The following is a 20,824-nucleotide window of genomic DNA, read 5'->3' on the forward strand; positions in this document are numbered from 1 at the left end:
CAGTTACTCCCAGGCTGAGTTGTGTGGCGGCAACAAACTGAAGGCAGAACTGAGGACAGGCCCCCAATAGTCTCATGGCTAAGTCTCCATACTGTAAATGAGGAGCTGGGGAAATAGAGCATTGGGTTGTTCTGTGGACTCAGCACTCTATTTTCCAGATCATGTAATTCATTTGAGAGTAACCACAAACTCCCTGTGCCCCTCAACTTTTCCTGCCCCTCCCAGAACTATTTTTGAAAATCACAATGCTTGAGAATCTCTCCTAAAGGTTCCAAACTCAGCAGATAATTATTTGGCTGTTCAAAATCTCTTGCATTCATGCATTATCCTAAATTAGTGTAATTAGATTACTCTATCCCTGATTAGCTCCCCAAGGGAGAAGACACAGGATAAGAGCACAGGCTAAGGGATCATCAACTTGTGCTGTCCCCTTTGATCAAGGGGGACAGGAAGGGACCTGACATGGTAGAGAACATGCATAAAGTTCCCTACCTTGTCTTCTTTAAGCAGGAACTGGGGCCCAGACGGCTAAATGTAGGAACCAAGTAGCAGCAAGAAGGCATCCCGCCCAGAAGGGTTGCTGTGGGAACTGAGGTAACAAGAGGTGAGGCTGTTACAAATCAGAGGGATGGTAGGAAGAAGAGCAGCCATGACTACCAAGAAACACAGTAGCTTTGTTTTTTCACCCTGGTTCTCTCCTCCTTGTTACACTCTTCCCTCCCCAACACGGTCTTCATGTTATACTAGTTTAAAAGAAAAAGAAAAAAAGGGCAAACAACCTCAGTTTCCAAAAACTAAAGTTAGCCTAGTACATTTCAATATTAGTGGAACATTATGCAGTTATTAAAATAACACATGTGTATATATACATGGAAATATGTTCCCAATTTATCAATTCGTTGAGTCACCAAATATTGCTGAATGTCTATGGTGTGGCAGGCTCCAATCTAAGCGCTTCAGCAGTAAATAAAGCAGACCTGTCCTCATGAAGCCTGCGTTCTACTGAGAGAGCCAGAAAAGTAAAAACTAACTCAACCAGCAAATATATCATTTCAGGAGTGTGAATTGCTATGAAGAAACATAAAGCAGGTGGGGATGACATTTGAATAGATATAGAGATAAAACAGAGAGATAAAAGAATTCCCTGCAGATGGGAAAGTCAGGGTAAAAGCTCTGAACTAGGAATAAGAAGACCAGACACACAGGTGGGAAGAAATACCAAGGCTGGCAAGGAAAGGATATAAGAGGTGGGGCAAAGAATGGAGAGGAAAGGCTGCAATGATGTTGGAGATACTCTAGCCCCCTCGCCCACTTATCCTTTCTGAGGATGGTTCCAAGAAAGGACATTCATCTGCCCTGAGCTGGTGGGGGTTCTGGGTGGAAGAAGGCAAATGGATACCACGTGATCTCACTTATATGTGGATTCTAAAGAACTGAATAAATGAGCAAAATAAACAGAAATAGTCTCAGAGATATAGAGGAAAAATTGATGGTGGCTAGATGGGAGGGGGGTGGGGATGAGGGAGAAGGGGAAGGGATTAGAAAGCATACACTGGTAACTACAATATTTCCACGAGGATATGAAAGATAGTTTGGGGAATATAATCAATAATTTTGTAAAGATTTTGTAGGGTGTCATACGGGCACGTGTCTTCTTAGGCAGACCACTTCATGGAAGGTGTAGATGCTTAACCACTGCACTGTGCACCTGAAGCTGAAGCTGAATAATATTGTATGTCAACTATAATTTTATTTATATATATATATATATATATATATATNTATATATATATATATATATATATATACATGGTCACAGGATGTGGAGTATAGTATAGGGAATAGAGTCAATGGAATTGTAATAGATACATACGATGTCAGAGGGGCAACAGGTTGGAGGAGGGGGGTTATCACTTTGTAGGGGGTGAAATGTCTAACTATTACATTGTTTTATACACCTGAAATTATAATAATAATAATAATAATAATAGAAGGCAAGTGGTGTGCTCTATACATGTGAATAACCAGGGGTGTGGCATGCATTGTCTGGTATCCAATGGATAGCTTATAAGTGTGCCTGAGCCCAAAATGTTTCATTAAAAGTAAAACACTATGTGGCCAGTTAGTTAAATCTGTGGGCTGTCTGTGGCTTTTGGCTGGAAGTTTTTACCCTCTATTTTAAACCCATTTACTGAACATTCCAGGACTGACTGTGGCTGGAGGAATTGGGAAACCGTGTTGCAGTCAATAGAAACTCCTGGGGAGCCCACCAACTTGCTGATTCATTGCTCTTTTTCCTCTTTTCTAGGTGTACCCTAGGACATTTTCTCTAGTAATAGAAGCCCTCTGTAAGTTTCACCACTTTGAACCTCCTTTCATAACATGGTACTGGTAACTGTTAAAGTCTGCTCCTATCAATACAGGGACTCTAGCTCTCCACAGTCCAGTTAGGGTTTTGGGGGGATATCCTGGGCAAAGCCATTCTACTTGAAAACACATTCTTAGGCTATTAATGAGGAGAATAATGTTTATCTTCCCCACAGGGTGGTGTGATGACTGATTAATAAATGCTTATAGGGCATTTTGAAGATTACTGGTGTCAGCCATTATTGTGATTCTTACTAGCTGATCCTACAATCCAGAATTAGAATGAGCACTGGGTTACCTCTTTCATCATCTGTACATATGTTCAATCCACTGGAGGAATTAAATTTAAGCCTGGCCTAATAAATTAATGTTTATGAAGCATGTTGTGAGTCTCAACTGCTCTCAGTGCCAAGTGCAGTTATGAGAAACATCATAGCTTGGGTTTGAACTTTGTGGTAATATTACATTCTGATCAGCTTCATTTACATTACAGATCAAGTACTCGGGGTCTCATTTCTATATTCTGTGCAGTGCCCGGTAGCCTGCTGGCATATCATAACTATCCAATAAAAGCACTAATAAAGTTGTAATATCCTTTCCTTTTCTCTTGATTTGCTTCCATATTTTTAAAAAAGTAGACTAGATAGGAAGGGAAAATGTCGTCTTATTCTTGGCAAAAGATGACTCAAAATCTTTGCTAATGGGAATACGGAATTTTCTTTCTCCTGCTTACCAGTCAGGAAAATAAAAACTATTTACTCTGGGAAGTCTGGTTGTATCACTCTTAAATCATTTATAGTTCACTAAGTGCTTTGAATAATGGAGGAGCTAGGAGGGCCCCTGATTTAATTTTGTGTCCTGTATTTCTTTAGTATCTTTATGCTTTCTTGCATTTAGGGAAATAGCACAGAAGAGAGAGTTAAAGATGATTTTTTTTTAAAGAAAGCTATTAAAAGCTTTTACAAGGGACTTGAGCTTTAATAAAACCTCTCTGTATGCAGGAAGGCCAAATCTCCAGGGATTTGAAAAGAGGCAACCTCAAAGTTAAACATTTAAAGAGCAAACTAAATTTATGAGTTTAACATCCCTTTCTTTCTCCTCTCACCCTTATCCTCCTTATAATAAATAAAAGATTGGGTCAGCATATTTCTTTAACCCCAAATCTCCAGTATCACAGTATTGAATTATAAGAGCAGATATTTGTCTGACATTTAAGTTTATAAAATGCTATATTACATATGTATTAGTTTCCTATTGCTGCCATACCAAATGACCATAAATTGAGTGGTTTAAAACAACAGCGCTATTTACTATTTCACAATTCTGTAGGTCAAAAGTACCGGCACAGGTTGGATTAGGTGATTCTCTACAGCAGGTTTCACAAGGCTGAAATCAAGGTATCTGAAAGGCTGTAGTCCTCTCTTGAAACTCTGGGCATGAATCCATTTCCAAGCTCATTCAGGTCGTTGGCAAAATTCAGTTTCATGGAGTTGCAGGACTGTGGTCCCTGTTGCTTTATGGCTGTTGGCCAGGGGTTATTCTCAGCTTTTACAAGCCACCCACATTCCTTCACTAATGGCCACCTTCCTCATCCGCAAAGCCAGCAATGGTGGAGCAAGTTCTTTCCAAGCCTTGAATCTTTCTGGTCTCCCTTTCTGCCATTTCTAATTCCCTCCTAAGAGAACTCTCCTCTTCTAAGGGCTCATATGATTACATTTGGCACATCTGGATAATCCGGAATCTCACCATATCAGGGTCTATAGCCTCCATTATATCTCCAAAGTTTCTTTTGCCATGTCACATCACATATTCACAGGTTCCAGGGATTATGGAATGGACACTGTTGGAGGGGAGATCATTTTCCTGCCTATTATTCTATGGAATTATCATACTGGCAAGAAAGACACTGTTATCCCAGTTTTATAGGTGAAGAAATGCAGGTTCTCAGTAGCATAAGTGATTTAACCCAAGTCACAGAGCAAATAAATGGCAGAATCTAAGAGTAGTGACTAAAATCATTTTGTTATTTGTTCTTTTTATTCTTTGCTTTTAATGAATATTAAAAGGGTGCTTAGGAAGTGTCAGGTTCTGTACTAAACCTGGAATACAAGTATGAAAGATGAAATGTCTGCACGCAAGAGGTTCACAATCTTTCAGGCTAACAGACAAATATGCAAGTGATTTTCATATCATTTGTGAAGGCTTGGTCAAGAACACAGAAGGAATATAATCTCAGGGAGGGAAAGGAGTGGGCACTAGAAAAGACTTCCCTATGAGGTTATCTTTGAAAGGCTTTTCGAGGACAAGTAGGAGATCATTAGTTAGATATCCCAGGTTTAGTGGGAACAGCATGTGCAAAGTGTTGATGGCAAGAAAGGCTAGGGCGCCTTCAGGAGCCAGCAAATGTGATGAAGACCACTGGTGGAGAAGAACGGGCAGGGAAACTGTAAAGGTGGGTAGAGCTAGACTGTGAAAAAAATGTAAACACATGCCCCTCCTTACCATGGCAAGGAAGAGCAGAAGCACTTCATCCAGGTTTGACATAATCTAATGTACAATTTAGAAAGATACAAAATGAGAAGATTCAGTTAAATGGAGGCTGAGATGGTAAGAACAGTGACCATCACATTCGAGGCTCTTACTAGATATTTTGAGGGTTACAAAAATATAAATTATACATTTCATCCTTACAAATTTTTTCATCTTATGTCAGAACTCTTTTGGTTGCAAAGAGCAGAAAGCCAATTCAAATTATCTTTGGCCAAAGGAAAATGTGTTTATCCATACTACTGAAAATCATGAGGATATTTGGCTTCAGGTTGAGCCAGATTCAGGAGCTCACATGATGTCATTAAGTATCTCTCTCTCTCCGTCTGTCACTTCTGACCTCTTCTTTTTGAAATCATTTCAGAGCACTTTCCTTTATGTTGTACCAAAGATGGCCAGCGGCAATTCAAGGTTTTGACTTTACAGCTAGTAATCCCAGAGAAAAGAGCATTTCCTGTCTCTCAGAATCCATGTGATTCTGAAAAATGACTCTGATTGGTCTGAATTACACATGACCACCCATGGACCAATCACTGTGGTCTGCAATTTGACTTGGGAGCTTTTTAACAGTTCATAAAGTCAAGACTGCTTTAATAATAATATGAAGGGGTCATTTTACTTTTTTTTCCCTATGTTGGCATGTAGTCATGGTGCAAAAGCAATGGTGGATCAAATAGCTGGCACTTGGCATGAATAAAAGCAGGGACGTCAAATTTACAATAGTCAGAATATTCATTATGATCATCCCCTTATAGTTAAAAGAACAAAAAGGAAAATAAGAGAAAATGACAGTTTTAAGAATGCCCTTGAAGAAGCAGTAAACATTATTAATTTTATTAAATCTCAACCCTGGATTTTATTAAATCTTTTTAATATTCTGTATTTTGAAATGGGAATTATGCATATAACATTTCTGCTGTTTGCCAAAGTATGATGGTTGTCAGGAGGAAAAGCACTTGCATGATTGAGTTACAAGCTGAAGTAGCCACTTTTTTCATGGAACACATTTCTTATTTGAAAGAATGTCTGACAGACAAACTATAGTAATGAACAACAAGTGAGCCTCCATTTCAAGGAAAACAAAAGATACCATTCTTTCTTGATAAAATTTGAGCTCTCAAGCAAAAATTAAAACTTCAGCAAGTGTTTATCACCATGAGCTTCACAGCATCTTAGTTCCTTAAAGGCTTTTCTGAGAGATTGATGACATATTAATGAATGTGATTTGTTTTACATTGCTTTGTCATCATTTGATGGTTTACATAATTTAGAGTCAAGTTTTCCAAATGATCGATGCATGATGTTATAAAATTATGCATGGCTGAAAAATTCATTGAAAATGCAAGACAGTCTTATGGATATCGCTACTTGTACAAAAAGCTCAATTATATGGTTTCAGATTTCATATTGCAACCAACTTTTAAGAAGCTACTACTTGTCAGGTTTGAGTGTAGCATCAAAGAATATTCAAAACTGCCCTAAGAGGCACTTAAAATTCTCTTCCCATTCCAAAATACATATCTGTACAGGCCAGATTATCTTCATATCCTTCAACCAAAACATACATCACAGCAAACTAAATGTAGTAGGTGATATGAGAACTCAACTGTATTCTTTGAAATCAGACATTAGAAGGATTTGCAAAAATGTGAAACAATGCCACCATTGTTGCAAATTTTTTTTTTGGCTTTAGAAAATATATTTTTCATAGAAGTATGGAGTTTATTTTAGCCTGCATTTGCTTTAATGTTGTTTTTAATGTCATGAAAAGAGAAATGTTTAAATTTTTGCTTAAAATGTTCTAATTCTATAAATATTTATTGATATCATATACATAAATGAAAGCTCTTTGGGGTTTGTAATAGTCTTTAAGGAGTAACGTGGTCCTGAGACCAAAAAGTTTGAAAACTGCTAGGCAAGGCTTATCAGAAAAAATGTGAGGTTGCTAGGTTTTTACTGTTATTTAATTATGAACTATATTATAATAGAGCAAAAGCATTGGGTCTTTTCTCTTAGAATAAGCTTCTGTTATCTAGTTGGGTATAGTTAATCTTTTGGATTTGGCTTCTGAAATATAATCTATGCTTTTAGAATCTTTTAGCCAAAAACTAAAATAAACCCTTTAAAAATACCCACAGGTAAATAGAGTTGGTCTTATTCAAATTCCACTGAATAGAATAGGGTGTTAAATGTTTGCTCCTTTATTTAAAATGTGATTCTTCAATACAAAATTTATAGATCAAGTCTCTCACATTTCTGAAATAAATGCTATGCTATGTGGTATCATTTCAAAAAGTCCCAGTTTTCTGTTGTTTTTTGGGGGATGTCAAAACACACTTACATAGCTTTTTGGAGTTAGGAGTTCTCATATTTTTGGCACTTTGCTTTCCCCTCTAAAGCTACTAAAGGTTGGGTCACTAGAGAATTGACTGATACATATATTCCAGCCAAGGTTACCACCTCAGGGGGAGGTTATGAAACTCTTTGTATGAAAAGCCATAGTGCTGCTACCTGAAAATAAAAATAGAAAAATAAAACTTCAGTGTTCCCCACAATAAGGTCTGTGCCACTTACTATATTCCAAGTACTTTTCTAGATGCCTTACAAATGTTGACACATTCAGAGCTCAAACAATCTTATGGGGAACCAACGACATTGAAGACCATGGAGGTCAATTACTCGTTTAAGGTGGCACTGATGTCATGTGTACAAAGCCCGGCAATCTCACTCAAGAGATATGTCCTCAACCAAGACATTTTGATAAAATGGTGCTTTAATTTGAGATCATTTTAAAAATAACATTTCAATAGTTCCTTGATTTTTGTGGGAATAATTTTAATTAAGATTCACTTGTGCTTTGGACACACACTTTAATCTTTATAAGACTTCCAAGCAGAGATTCAAGAAAGACTGTTACAGGGGATAGAAACTGAAATGATTTGGAGCTGGCAGAAATCTGGTAATGCTCTTCAAAGTCTGTCAACAACCATAACCACCAATGGCGGAAGTACGCAAACCTGGTTCTGCCACTAGCGACAGATGGCTTTGAAATTTCGTGCTTTACCTTGTAAATGTTGGTGAACTCTGCATACTATAATACTATATTTTAATATAAAAATCATGTTTTAAATTACTCCTCACTGAGTACAAATCATCCTCCAAGAAGACTCAGTCACCACAGGTCTTCGTGACTTGAAATGGTTCCTACCACACTGTCTCAATCTTAGGGAAGCCTCATTCCGTAGAATACTTTTGCAAGACCGTGGAGGATTATCTCCTTTTTATACCTCCTCTTCATGCACTGTTGCCCAGGGACTCTGTACTAGTTTGAACTTGGTTGCATAGCTCTAAATAAAATGGTGGCAAGAGGGTTCTGCTAAGTTTGGCAAAGTAATTGAGTGGTTCCCCTTCCACTGCTCCTTTTAACTTATGCCCATGCTCACAGAGTCAAATGTCTAAAGAGACTAGGCAGGCAGCGAGGGTGAGTACAATAGGCCCAGTATGAGTGCTGTAGAAAATGGTGAGGACTCAGGCACACGGGGGCCACCTGTACTATTTACTATGGGCTGCACTATACATCTCCAGACTTATCTGTGGCCAGGTATTTTGATCATTTAAAAATTAAAGAAATGAGAGGTTTCTATTATTTTCTAAACTACAGATATTTTGATTTTGGTAAATCATTCCATTTTATAAAATACATGGAAACCAAAAGAGTCTCAGACCTCTGGACTACACCATTCATTCTTCCAGGAAGTGACAATGTTTATGTTGCTCAATTATTTATGTCTTCGGTTGGCAGATGGATACTCTCTGGCTGTGTGTGTCAGGAAAGGTGTGAGGAGAGAAACTTTTGTCCTCTGACAATTTTAAAGTTTTTGTTTCTGCCTACTCACAAGCCCTAAGAGGGAGAATTAAGATGACTCTTCTCAAATAAGATAAAGAATGGCCTCTTTATCACCTTTATGGTATTAGCCTCTGAGGAACACACATTTCTTTTGTTCTCTCTTTAGTGTAAAGGGATAACAACTATTTCTCATCCTCTAAAAAATTCTTTTTGTACTTTGAAATAGTTATTAAGGCTCTCCTCACTCACATCCTAGCTCTCGTCAGACAAAATAGCGCCAAATCCTTCCATAGTTCCTCAAGGATTTCTTTTCTTCTTATATGTTAATTATTTTCATTATAGACCTCTGGACCCTCTCCAGGTTTCCCGTATCTTGCTTATAATATGGTCACACTGGAAGAACTTGTTCTCATAAAAGCTCAGCCAAAGCTAAATACAGATAGAAGATTATTTGCAGTTGCTACATGTGTGTCTTTGCATTATTTTCAAACAGTATTGTGTTTCTAACTGCTATGTTAACTCGCAATCTGCTACAAGCCCCATATCATTTCCACTATTTTTATGCATAGCCAGTCCTTTCTTATTCTTGTGTCATAATTTGCGACTTTCACTGCCTTATAGTTCATCCTATATAATTTCTTTGTGTTTACTTTTTTTGCCATATCCAGAATGCCAGAACTTTAATTCCGACATCTACATAGTGGCCCATACACAATAGGTGCTTAAGATATGTTTACTGAGTGAAATAGCTCAAATCTGATTTAGGCAATACATCCCACTATAAACTTTTACTGAATTTAGTAGAAGCTTCTGGTACCTTTTTTCAAACTTGACTAAAGGTTTGGATTCTACCTAGAGAAAGATCTGTGTCTATGTCTTGGCTCTTGCTTCTTATTAGCTAAGTTGGATAAGTTATTTAAATTCTTTAAGTCTTTGTTTCTATAAAATGTAAAAACAAATAATAATATCTACATTTAAAGGTGTGATGTTTATGTGAGATATTGCATGTAAAATGGTTGGAATATAATGAATAGCCCCCAAAAATGCTAGATTAAGAATAAAAAAGAATGTCTAGACCACAGAGCACCAATATCTGAATAAGTTAAAGAGGGGGATATTTTCTCATCTCATGCTTTCCCTTAAAAAAAAAATGTTCCCAATAGGCTGAATGCTAGCAGCGTAGCAGAAAGAAAACCTAGTGGGAAAAATGCTTTGTGGTCGTGTCCACAGCAAATGAGAAACTGCCTTCTAAACGCCTTGGTAATGACCGTTATGCTTTGCCCATCTAAAAGGTGTTATGCTGGAAATTATTTCTGGACTCTAAGAATTCTTATTCATGGTATTCTCTCTTTATGCTTCACTTTTTCATCTTTCTGCTCAAATTAAATGCACAGCATAAATGTTTAGTCCTTATAAAATACTCACTACACAATGTTAGCATTTGAAAATCTCAGTAGAATCAGTTTCATCTTTTTCTATACCTTCATGAAATAAGAATCTAAATAGAAAATACAGCCCACTAATGGAAAGAAATGTAAAACTGCTATTGATATACTTTAAAGAAGAATAAAATATTTGAACAGTCAAAGAAGAGGGATGGTCCCTTTGCAAGGAAAGGTGCAGGTATTACCCAGACTGCTCTGTGGAGGTACTGGGCACGTGTCTCTTGATTGACTGTGGTGGTGGTGGTGATGGTGATGGAGGCATGGACGAGTTCCTATGTCACAGAAAAGAGGGCTTAGCCACTAGAGAAACAACAAAGTATTAAGTGTTCCAGTGGGTATCGGATTATGGCAAAGCTAGGAATGACAGGAAAAATAAGAGGAAATGACGATTCAGAAGTGATTCACAGCAATGTGAAAATAACAAACTGGCAGACTTCATGGATGCTAAAATTCACAATTCTAAAATGGTCACCAATTTAACTCCTAAAGTGTGTGTCTCAGCAAAAATTGTAGTTTAAAGTGAAGATTTACAGGTTTTTCTTTCATTTAGCAGGAGACAATTTGCTCAGGAACAAAACTTTTATAAGGCTTATTGTCATCAAATGATAGTATTTAGGGATGGTGTCTGTTAGCACAAATTACTATAAGGTGATAATTCACATAAAGTTTATATCAAGCTTAGGATTCATCAGAATAATTATTGAAATCCAGATGACCTTGCAGAAATTTTCATTTTCAGTCACAACGGTAAGTCATTTCCTATTCAGAACTGCTTCAAAATTATGTGTCTCAAGGACACACTGAACTCTATTTTTATACTTGGCCAGTTTTACCTTCTCTAGGAAAGATGTCATTGACAATGAGGTAAATAAAGTCAGAAGATCCTATAGTCATCAATATTACTATTGTTTTATTGACTTGAATAAATAAATTCCATAATTTAAAATTATTAGATCCCTTTTCTTTTATATTGAGAAATACACCACCCTTGAAATTACAGTATTAGTCCAAATATTTGTGCCAATTTGTTGTCCGTATTAATTTGAGATGAGTGAATATGAAAGTACCTAGAAAAATAGTAAAACAAATGCAGCTCTAGGAATCAAATGGCAGAATTTTGCATTAGTTCTACCATTTGCTAACTGTATACCGTTGGTTAGGCAAAAAAATTGAGCTTCATTTTTTCCTTTAGTTAAATAGGAATGATTTTGCTGTGCTGTTTAAGAGGACAAAGGTGATCATGAAGGTCATTTAAAACCCACAAGGGCTGAACGAACACATATAAGGCTCTACTGCTTCTCCTATAGCTACTAATACTGCTTCTCCTTCTACCACTGCTATCACAACTGCTACCACCACCAAAAACAGCACGAGTCTTATCTTGGGTTTGATTCAAGCAACTATTTCTCATGTCGGGTTATAATATGACTAATAAAAACTACATGCATACATTCCTCCAGCACCTATCCAATGAAAAACAATGAAAGATTAGGTAAAGCACAGTAATATGCTTTTACATATTTACTTTTCATAAAATCTATATGTAAATGATAAAAATGTCAAAAGATGGTACAAAATTATAATGCAAAAAATGAAATATTTGAATAAGTGAAAGAATGACGATCTTCTATTATCCGCTTTTGATCCCATTCCCCAGAGATTCCCCAGCCTATGCTTTTGCATTTCACTGATTTCAAGGCTAGCTGTTTTAGGAATAGAATAAATACATTTTGAATGTACAGTGTTCAATACAATGTAAGTTTGTACACGAGTAAATTAGCAGGTCAGGGCCTTCCAATACCTTGCGCTCTAGTGGGAAGAGAAAACTAACCTAAAACATTGTCACTAACAGATAGATTGTGAGGGCCTGTTAGGTACAAAGGCAGAGTAGTAACAGGAGGCGTTCCCAGCTCTCCATTTTGCTAAATTCCATGCAGGCTGTCGTTCTCTTCTGTCTACAGTGACCATTATAACATCCCTCTTTTGATTTTTAATAGATTTTTCAGGTAATCTCATAGTTCCAACTTCATAATTTATTTTTTCTGGAATGTGTTCCTTATTACATCTATAAAGTCAATTTGATGGCAGCAATTAAGCGTACCTAAATCCTACTGCAGGTTTCCTGAAGACAGCGAATGCCATCCATCTTAGATGGAGTGGCTGGGCATCTGAGAAACAAGGTCAGGTGGACAGGGATATACATGCACCTGCCAAAGACCGCCCTGGGTTGAAGTGGGGTGGCTACAGGGAGGTAAAATACAGTTGCTGATATTGGCAGGGCTAAGACTATGTATGGTCTCTACAGGCAGGGATCGTAGCAGGGTAGTATGTCAGGCAGACATAAAAACATGCTTTCACTTAAAATTATAGCTTAAGCATTTCTGTATGTAAATTTAAATGACTATATAACAGTCACGGATATGCCATTTACCACTGTTGTGCATTGTATTGTTTCCAATGTTGTATTATGAATAATGGTTGCATGGGATGCATAAAGACCTCTTCAAATTTGTGCTCTTTTCATTAGAATATAGTCATTGTGGTAAAAGTTCAAGTCAAAGAATACAAAAATTGTAATAACATATACACAATATTGCCTAGCTTCTGGACTCACAACAATTTAACTTACAGCATTGACGCTTGAGATGGCCCATTCCACTCTTCTTGTACCTCTCTTCTGACCCCTCGCCCTGAGTTTGGTTAATATATAAACTATATAAAGAACTCGTACAAATAAATACCAAAAAAATGAAACAATGTGATTGAAAATGGGCAAAGAAACTGAATAGACACTTTTTCCAAAGAAGACATACAAAGGGCAGGTACATGAAAAAGTGCTCAACTTCACTAATCGTCAGGTAAATTCAAATCAAAACAACAATGAGATGTTACCTTGCATCTGTTATAATGGCCATTATAAAAAAGACAAGAGATAACAACTATTGGCTGAGACATGGAGAAAAGGGAAACATTTTATACTGTAGGTGGAAAGGTAAACTGATTACAGCCACTCTGAAAAAAAGTATGAACGTTCCTCAAAAAAAATTCAAAAAAAACTACCATATGACCCAGCAATCCAAGTTTTAGCTATATAGCCAAAGGAAATGAAAACAGAATATCAAAAAGATATCTGTACTCCCATGTTCAATGCAGCATTATTCACAATAGCCAATATATGGAAACAACCTAAGTGTCCATCAACGAATGAATGGATAAAGCAGTTGTGATATATATGCACACATACACACAAACGCGCGCGCACACACACACACACACACACACACACACACACACACACACACTGGAATATTATTCAGTCATGAGAAAAAAGGACCTCCTGCCATTTGCCACAATGTGGATGGAATGGGTAGAACTTGAGGGCATTATGCTAAGTGAAATAAGTCAGATAGAGACAAAGACAACTACTGTATGCTCTCACTTATATGTGGATTCTAAAAAGCCTAAACACAGAAACAGAGACTAGAATGATGGTTACCAGGGGCTGGGGGCTGGTGGATGGGGGGGGGAAAGGAAGGTGCGTCTAAGGTTACAAACTTGCAGTTATAAGACGAATAAGCTTTGAGGGTCTAATGTACAGCATGGTGATTATAGTTACTACTGTGTTATATAGCTGAAAGTTGTTAAGAGAGTAGATCATAAATGCTCTCACCACAAATAAGAAATGATAATTATGTGACGTGATGCAGGTGTTAGCTAACCCTATCGTGTTAATCATTTTAGAATTCGTACGCGTAGCAAATCCATAGTTTATAGGCCTTAAATTGGTAAGTTACATGTCAATTATATCTCAATAAAGCTAGAAAAAATACTTCTATTTCTTCTTTTGTGAATTGCTGATTAGTATGGAAAACCTCACATAAATCTTAATAATTTACCTGACCTCTTTATATAGAATTATCTTAACCCATTGTCATACTTGTAATACTCTTCCAGTTTTATTTTTGCCTTTTAATTCAAATTATGTTATTGTTCATGTACACAATAAAATTACTTTATGAAATCAAATCAATGACCATTTTCTTTATTATTTTATTTCCATTAAAGGATGCAATTAATTGCAGGCAATTTTGCAAGGTCATTTAAAGAACTTTAAGCTACTACTACTACCATCACCACCACCCCCACCATGCCATTTTAGTTCGGAGTCTATACAGAATAAAAAGTAAAAAAATCTGTCCCTACCTTCTCCCCACATCCAAACCCAAAACAGAGGTAATGGGCAGCAGTTTGGTGTACATCCTTCGAAGCTTTTCTTTTAAATGAATTTACAATCTCCTTTGCCCTCACTCTTTTCATCCTATCAGTCATTAATCTCAGTAGATGCAACGTTCAAAACACATTTTGAATGTTCCCTTTCTTCTTGTTTCCAAGTCACTTTTCTGGTCCCAGTCATCATCACCTCTTGCAATCGCCTAATAAGTGGTGTCCCAACTTCCACACTATTTTCTCAACAAGCCATTATCTTCACAGTGGTGCCCAACGATAATTTAAACATGCACTTTTCTTTAAAATCATTATAATTGTGTTACAATGTACATCTTTAGCCAGCTTATAATGCCTTGCAGGGATCGGCTCCTGCCTGTTTCTCCGGCCTCCTGCATTGCCTCTTTTTCTGCTTACCAACACTATTTTTATTTTTCAGGTCCTTGAAGCTCTTTCTTGAGTCAAGCCATAGACTCTTCCCTCTCGTTGGTATGTTCCTCCCTCCACACTCTCTTTGCCTGGCTAACTCCTGCTCATTCTTCACATCAAATATTACTTTGGATTTGCCTCCCTCAGATTTGCCTCCCCTCAGCTTCCCCAATCTAAATATTATTTCTATTTTCACAATTTCAAGTTTACATTGTAAAATTAATATCAATTATTAATAAGTGATCACTTGGGTAATTATTTAATATTTGCCACCCCTAGTACACCATAGGTTCCATGAAGGGGGATGGTCTGTCTTATTCACTTACTGGGAGGGGACTATCCCTGTATTCCTACAACAGAACACCAGGGAAACTTCTAAAGTGCTGAACACATTTCGTATATTTATATGGGTGGTGTTATGTGTTTGCATATACAGTAAAACCTTGAATTTCGAGTAACTTGGTTTACAGGTATTCTGCAAGATGAGCAAACATTTTTAATACATTTTAATGTGGTAAACGAGCGATGTCTTGCAATATGAGTAGTTTGTTTCCAGAATGAATTATGCTCACACACCAAGGCATTACTGTATTTATTTTGACATGTGCACAAGGGTATAAATTTGTAAAAACCTTTAAGATATGTGAAGTTAATTATTCATCCATGCTATTCTTAATATTTTACATTATTCTTCAATTTAAAACTTTAATACATTTAATCAAAGATAAACATTTAAAATTTTCATAGTAAATGTCACATTGTCCTTCAAAAGCTGTAGAAGTTTGCATTTCTGCCAACAGCACATATGAGGGTACTCTTTTATCCTCATGTCTTCATCAATACACTCTCTCCACCAATGAGAAGGAAAAGATAGCATCTCCTTGATGTTTAAATTTGCTTCCTTGATTATTAGTGAAATTGCACTAACATTTTTAATCCATCTGGGATTTATTTCAACACATAAGAATTAAATTTATTTTCCCATCCTTTGTCCCAGAACCATTTATTGAATAATCTTTCCCTTCCTCTTTCATTTGTTATGTCATTAATCTTTATCATATTCTTGTGATATCAATGGCCATGATAATATAATCAATTCCTGTATATAGTAGGATCTGTTTCTGAGATATCTATTCTCATCTATTAATTTGTCTCTTTATTGTTGTACCAGTGCCATGCTGATGAAATTAACATAACTTTAGAAAAGTCATCTCCATTAATCTTCTTTTTCAAATGTAAAAAGAATCCTGATACATTAAATGATTTCTAAAATGGCTTTGTCAAGTCAAAAAATACCAGCTGAGATTTTGATTTGCAGTTAATCTTCGGTTGGGTTTCTCAGGGGAAACAGATATGGAGATGGAGATTTGCTAGCAGGTAATTTATTTGGGGGTACTTGTGGGAGTAACACCTGTGAGATAGTAAGGGCTGCAAAGAAAAAGCTGAACTGAGATGAAGTTGCCACGGAGACTTCAGCTGATGCCACACAGAGTTATAGAGCTAGGATGATTCTTCAGAATTGAAACAAAGGAGCTACATCAACCAGTCAATGGGTGCAGGCTGCATCCAAGGAGGAAATATAACAGGCAAAGCCAAGGACAGATCCTGGGGAAGGGCTCAGCTCTGAGCTGTCAGTAGCCAACACTCAAACTCTAGAAATGAGAGCCTTGATTCTGAATGGGAATATGGACAGTACACCACAGTGTACACTACACAATTTATGCAATACTATTTCCTTTCCCAGGAAAATGATTAGCCTTTCCTTTTATTCAACTATTTTATATCTTAAATAACTTAGGCTAAAAATACAAAAGAAGACAATTGGAAAAGCTGAGTAACTTTCTGTGCAATGACTGGCAGTTAAAAAAACAAACTAAGTAACTGGAATAATGAGTCCTAATCAACAAGTGAATTTAGGAATAAATAACCATCTTTTACTCAATATTAGCTAAAAGTATATACGGTGCTTAAAAAACAAACAAACAACAAATCCTTTCCTTTGTTCACTTTGGTTTTTCCAAATTCCTTTCGTCTTCCCTGAACTACAAGTACACTTCAAGAATCTCCTCTCATTTTTAATTCCTGCTCAAACTCTGTTTCTTTGGACATACCTGACCACCAACACCCAGCATTTGCACGTGCAAATGTCTGCTAGAAATCCCTTTCCCTCAAAGCTGATCCTCTGTGATTCTCTTGGGGCCATCTCCAACTCTTCTCTCTAATAAACTACTTTCACTTTGTGGTCAGGACCTACCATGTCTACCTGTGAGATATGTTTGAACCCATCTCTTATTTTTATTTTCAATGCTAGGGACAAAGTTCACAAGAATAACATTTGTATATTGATGAATGTTGCAAATTTCTAACTGATTTCTACGTCTCCAGTTATTCCTCTCTATAACCAATATGTCACTGCCAACACCATCATCACCACCCAAGCTCAAACACTTCGATGCCTTTCATAGAGTAAGAAAATCTAAGTGTGTTCATACGGAATTCAAAGCTCTGTGTACTCTCAACTTCACCTAGAATTTTGTTCTATAGCCCAGCTTTATTGCACCGCTTGCATTCTCATTCTTCTTATTTGTACTGCTTCCCTGTGTCTCTTTTCTCTGTCCACCTATAAATGTAATTCTCTCTCTGTCCCTCCCTAAAGATACTGTATTCACCAAGACTCAGCTTAAGTGCTACCTCTGCAAAGCATCGTGGATTCCCACATCAGAAATTCCTCGTGCATCGTTTTATTTCCCATAGTGCTTCGTTTATACCATTCTTGCAATATGTGTCCTGCTTTTATATATTCATATGTATGTGTGTTTCACTGACTAGATTGAGTTTTACAAGGCAGAGGCTGTTTATTTTATTCATCTTTGTATTCTTCACAAAGCTTAGCCTAGTACAATTCTTCATCATGCAAAATATATGGTTATGAAATATAATTCTGATGTTTAAAAAAACAGATGCGATTCATTCAGTCAGCCCTCATTGGAATGCATCAAGAGCTGCACTGTTCAACATGGTAGCCACTAGCGACATGTGGCTATTTAAATTTAAATGAATTAAAATGAACTGAAATAAAAGTTCTGCTCCTCAGTCGCATTAGCCACCTTTCACATACCCTATAGCCACATGTGACTAGCGGCCAGCATATGGGACTGCACGGACCATTCCTACCATCACAGAAAGCTCTGTTGCATCAGGATGCTTTCAGCTGCAGATGACAGAATACTTATCTTAATTTGGGCTCCTCAAAAACAGACCCTGAGACAAGGTCTTAGGCACATGTAATTTATTTAGAAGGTGATCCCAAGATCAAGGAAAGCAAATTTGAGGTGGGGCGAGGGGGAGGGAATAAGACAGGAAAGTGTATTAATAAGTGAGTTTCTTCTGTCAGCTATCGGCATCCTGTTGAAGTCCTCTGAGAAAGTGTGTGGAACACATTTCATAAATGTCCCACCAGAGTGTGGGGAGGCTGAACCCAACTCCCCTAAATGTCGTTCCTTTTGACGGAGGCTTAGGAGAAAGGAGCTTAAACTCCTTGTACCACACCTCAGCAATGCACCATGGGTTAGAAAACAGGTGCAGGTACCTGAGGTGGGAAACTACCAGGGTGCTGGCACTGCCTCTTACAGCAGCAGGTCGTCTTAAGTGGGTGAAAGGGTAGGTGGGGGCATCAACAGACCCTGATACTCATCTAAATGAGGCTTAAGCAATAACTGTAATGGGTTGCCCTGCACAAAAATGTCTGGGAAAGACAAGAATAAATATTTGTTAATTCAGTGGCTTTATGATAAAGGGGCCCTGGGTTGGTGGTGCTACAATAATGTTGGTTTACTACTAGCATCATCTCAAGGGGTCTGTAGCACATTCAAACTTCATAAGTAAGCATCCACAGTTAGGGAGGGGTGAACCCTGGTCTTGGTCCTTTTCTAAAGAGTGAAGAGGACTTTTCTACATGCCCCCAGGAAGACTTTCTTTTGTATGTCAGTGGTCAAGACTGTATTGCATGCTTGTGAAGGTGGTAAGGTAATAAAATTGACACAATTGGCTTAAACTAATCAACATTCACTTCTTGGCTCCTGGGTGTTAGGATGGGGGTGAGGGGTGGGGGCTGCCTTTCCTGAGCACACTACCCTCCAGTATATGAGCTAAATAGGCTTCTACTAGAAAACAGAAGAGACATCTGGAGTGGGAATATATACAGACTAGGCAAACAAGAACTTGTCACAGGTATAGACACCACCATTTAAGAAGGATATTAATAAACTCAAGGGACTAGAAGAAAATGACCTGATTTCCAGGGTCTGGAAATCATATTTTGAATAAATAGTAGAACCAGGCGTGATCCAGAGCTCCGAGGTCATTAAGTAACTGAATTCACCGACCCTTAAATTTTCCTGATAGATAGAATAGAAAACTTCAAGGGTACCATGATAGCTATCATTAAATATTTGAAGAACTACCACTGGAGATATTAAAATTAATTCTGATGCACCAGAGGATATTAGCTAGGACCCATGTAGGAGTTATATATATATATAACTCCTACATGGGTCCTAGCTATATATTCATATATTGGACGGATATTCCCTTTAACAATTAGAGCTATTGTTCCTAAATAATATAATAAAGTTGTAATATTCTCATCAATGGAAAATCAAGCAAAAGCTGAATGATATTAACAACTTACATTCTGATATTGCTTTATGTTTGAAAATGTAATTTCATTTGACTACTCTGAAAGCACTATAAGGTGGTATTGTATGGATACTATCACTTCCATTTTCATTATGTTAAGAACGCAGCTCAGGAAGTTTAATGATCACCCAAGATCATGGAGCTAATAGATGGTATAGATGTGACTCACATTCAGATTTTCTAATGTAAAAACATTGGCAGTCAGGGCCAGCTGAGTGGCTCAGTTGGTTAAGAGCTCATTCAAGAGTGCGAGCTATGAGAAACAGGGTCGCCAGTTCGATTCCTGGCCTGAGCTGAGCTGCCACTGAGCTGCCAACAGGTAATAGGATGACTCAGCTAAAAAAAAAAAATAGAAAAGTAAAAAACATTGGCAATTCCTCAAGCTTTATAACTATTAAGCTATTTAAAATGTGTCTGTAATTGAAACTAATTTTGTAATAGACCTTGATTTGACTCTGGCTCTACTGCTTTCTTTATTACTGGCAATCTCGTTCCCAGGAATACCCATCCTTAGCCACTCTATTCTTATACTGCATTCCCTTTATGCAGATTCTGCCTGCATTCCCTTTAGTTGAGGATTCTTTATTTGATATTAGTTATTATGTAGATTTTCATCCTTTCCCAGTATTCTATAGGGTCCCGTTTGTGAATGAGAACATAGCTAGAGAAAGTCAATCTTGTTTCTCTTTTTGATCAGTCTGAAGTTTCTTTCTCTCTTTCATGGAGTGTCCTGACTTATTTCATGATTCATTGGAATATATAAACTCTCTCCATCCTTTCCTTTATATTAGATACTAAGGATTCAAATTGTTGTTCTAGTTACCCTCTCTTCTGTTCTTAACTTCCTTACTGGGTTGGGGTCAGTGCCTTCTGAACGGTCAGCACTCAATGGATTCTCTTCAAATCAATTAGGGGATTCTGAGTTGTGACATCTTGATCCAGGTCTGGATTGTTGCTTTAGGGTTCTGTTTTTTACAGTCGTGCAGACATACTATTTCTCTAGTTCTTGAGTTAGAATGTTTAGCAACCACCAGAGCTTCAAGCTTTGCAGGATTTGAAGAAGCTCACTATCTTCAGGTACAAAACTAAAACAACAGAAAAAAAACTTTGCATCTCAAATAGGCTTAAGGCAGGGTTTTCCTTCAACTCCTCATATGGGTTACTTTTGATTTAGGAAGAACAATTGTTGATAATGTTTATATATAATATATGTAAGTTATGCATAATATAAAAATATATATAGTGTATATAATATATTTTTATAATA

The 20,824-nt window shown here is 37.1% G+C and overlaps 1 protein-coding gene across 2 annotated transcripts in view; it reads right to left on the minus strand.

Moving 5' to 3' along the window:
• The window catches only part of CABCOCO1 (ciliary associated calcium binding coiled-coil 1), a 793,651-nt gene that overhangs the window by 249,192 nt on the left and 523,635 nt on the right, over positions 1 to 20,824 (minus strand). For both annotated transcript variants that reach the window (XM_019638395.1, XM_019638396.1), the window contains exon 5: positions 493 to 589. The gene's annotated coding sequence lies outside the window, so the exon portion shown is untranslated. The remainder of the gene's footprint in view (positions 1 to 492; positions 590 to 20,824) is intronic.

The sequence above is a fragment of the Hipposideros armiger genome, unplaced genomic scaffold (assembly GCF_001890085.2).
Source record: "Hipposideros armiger isolate ML-2016 unplaced genomic scaffold, ASM189008v1 scaffold_39, whole genome shotgun sequence".
Taxonomy (NCBI): Eukaryota; Metazoa; Chordata; class Mammalia; order Chiroptera; family Hipposideridae; genus Hipposideros; species Hipposideros armiger.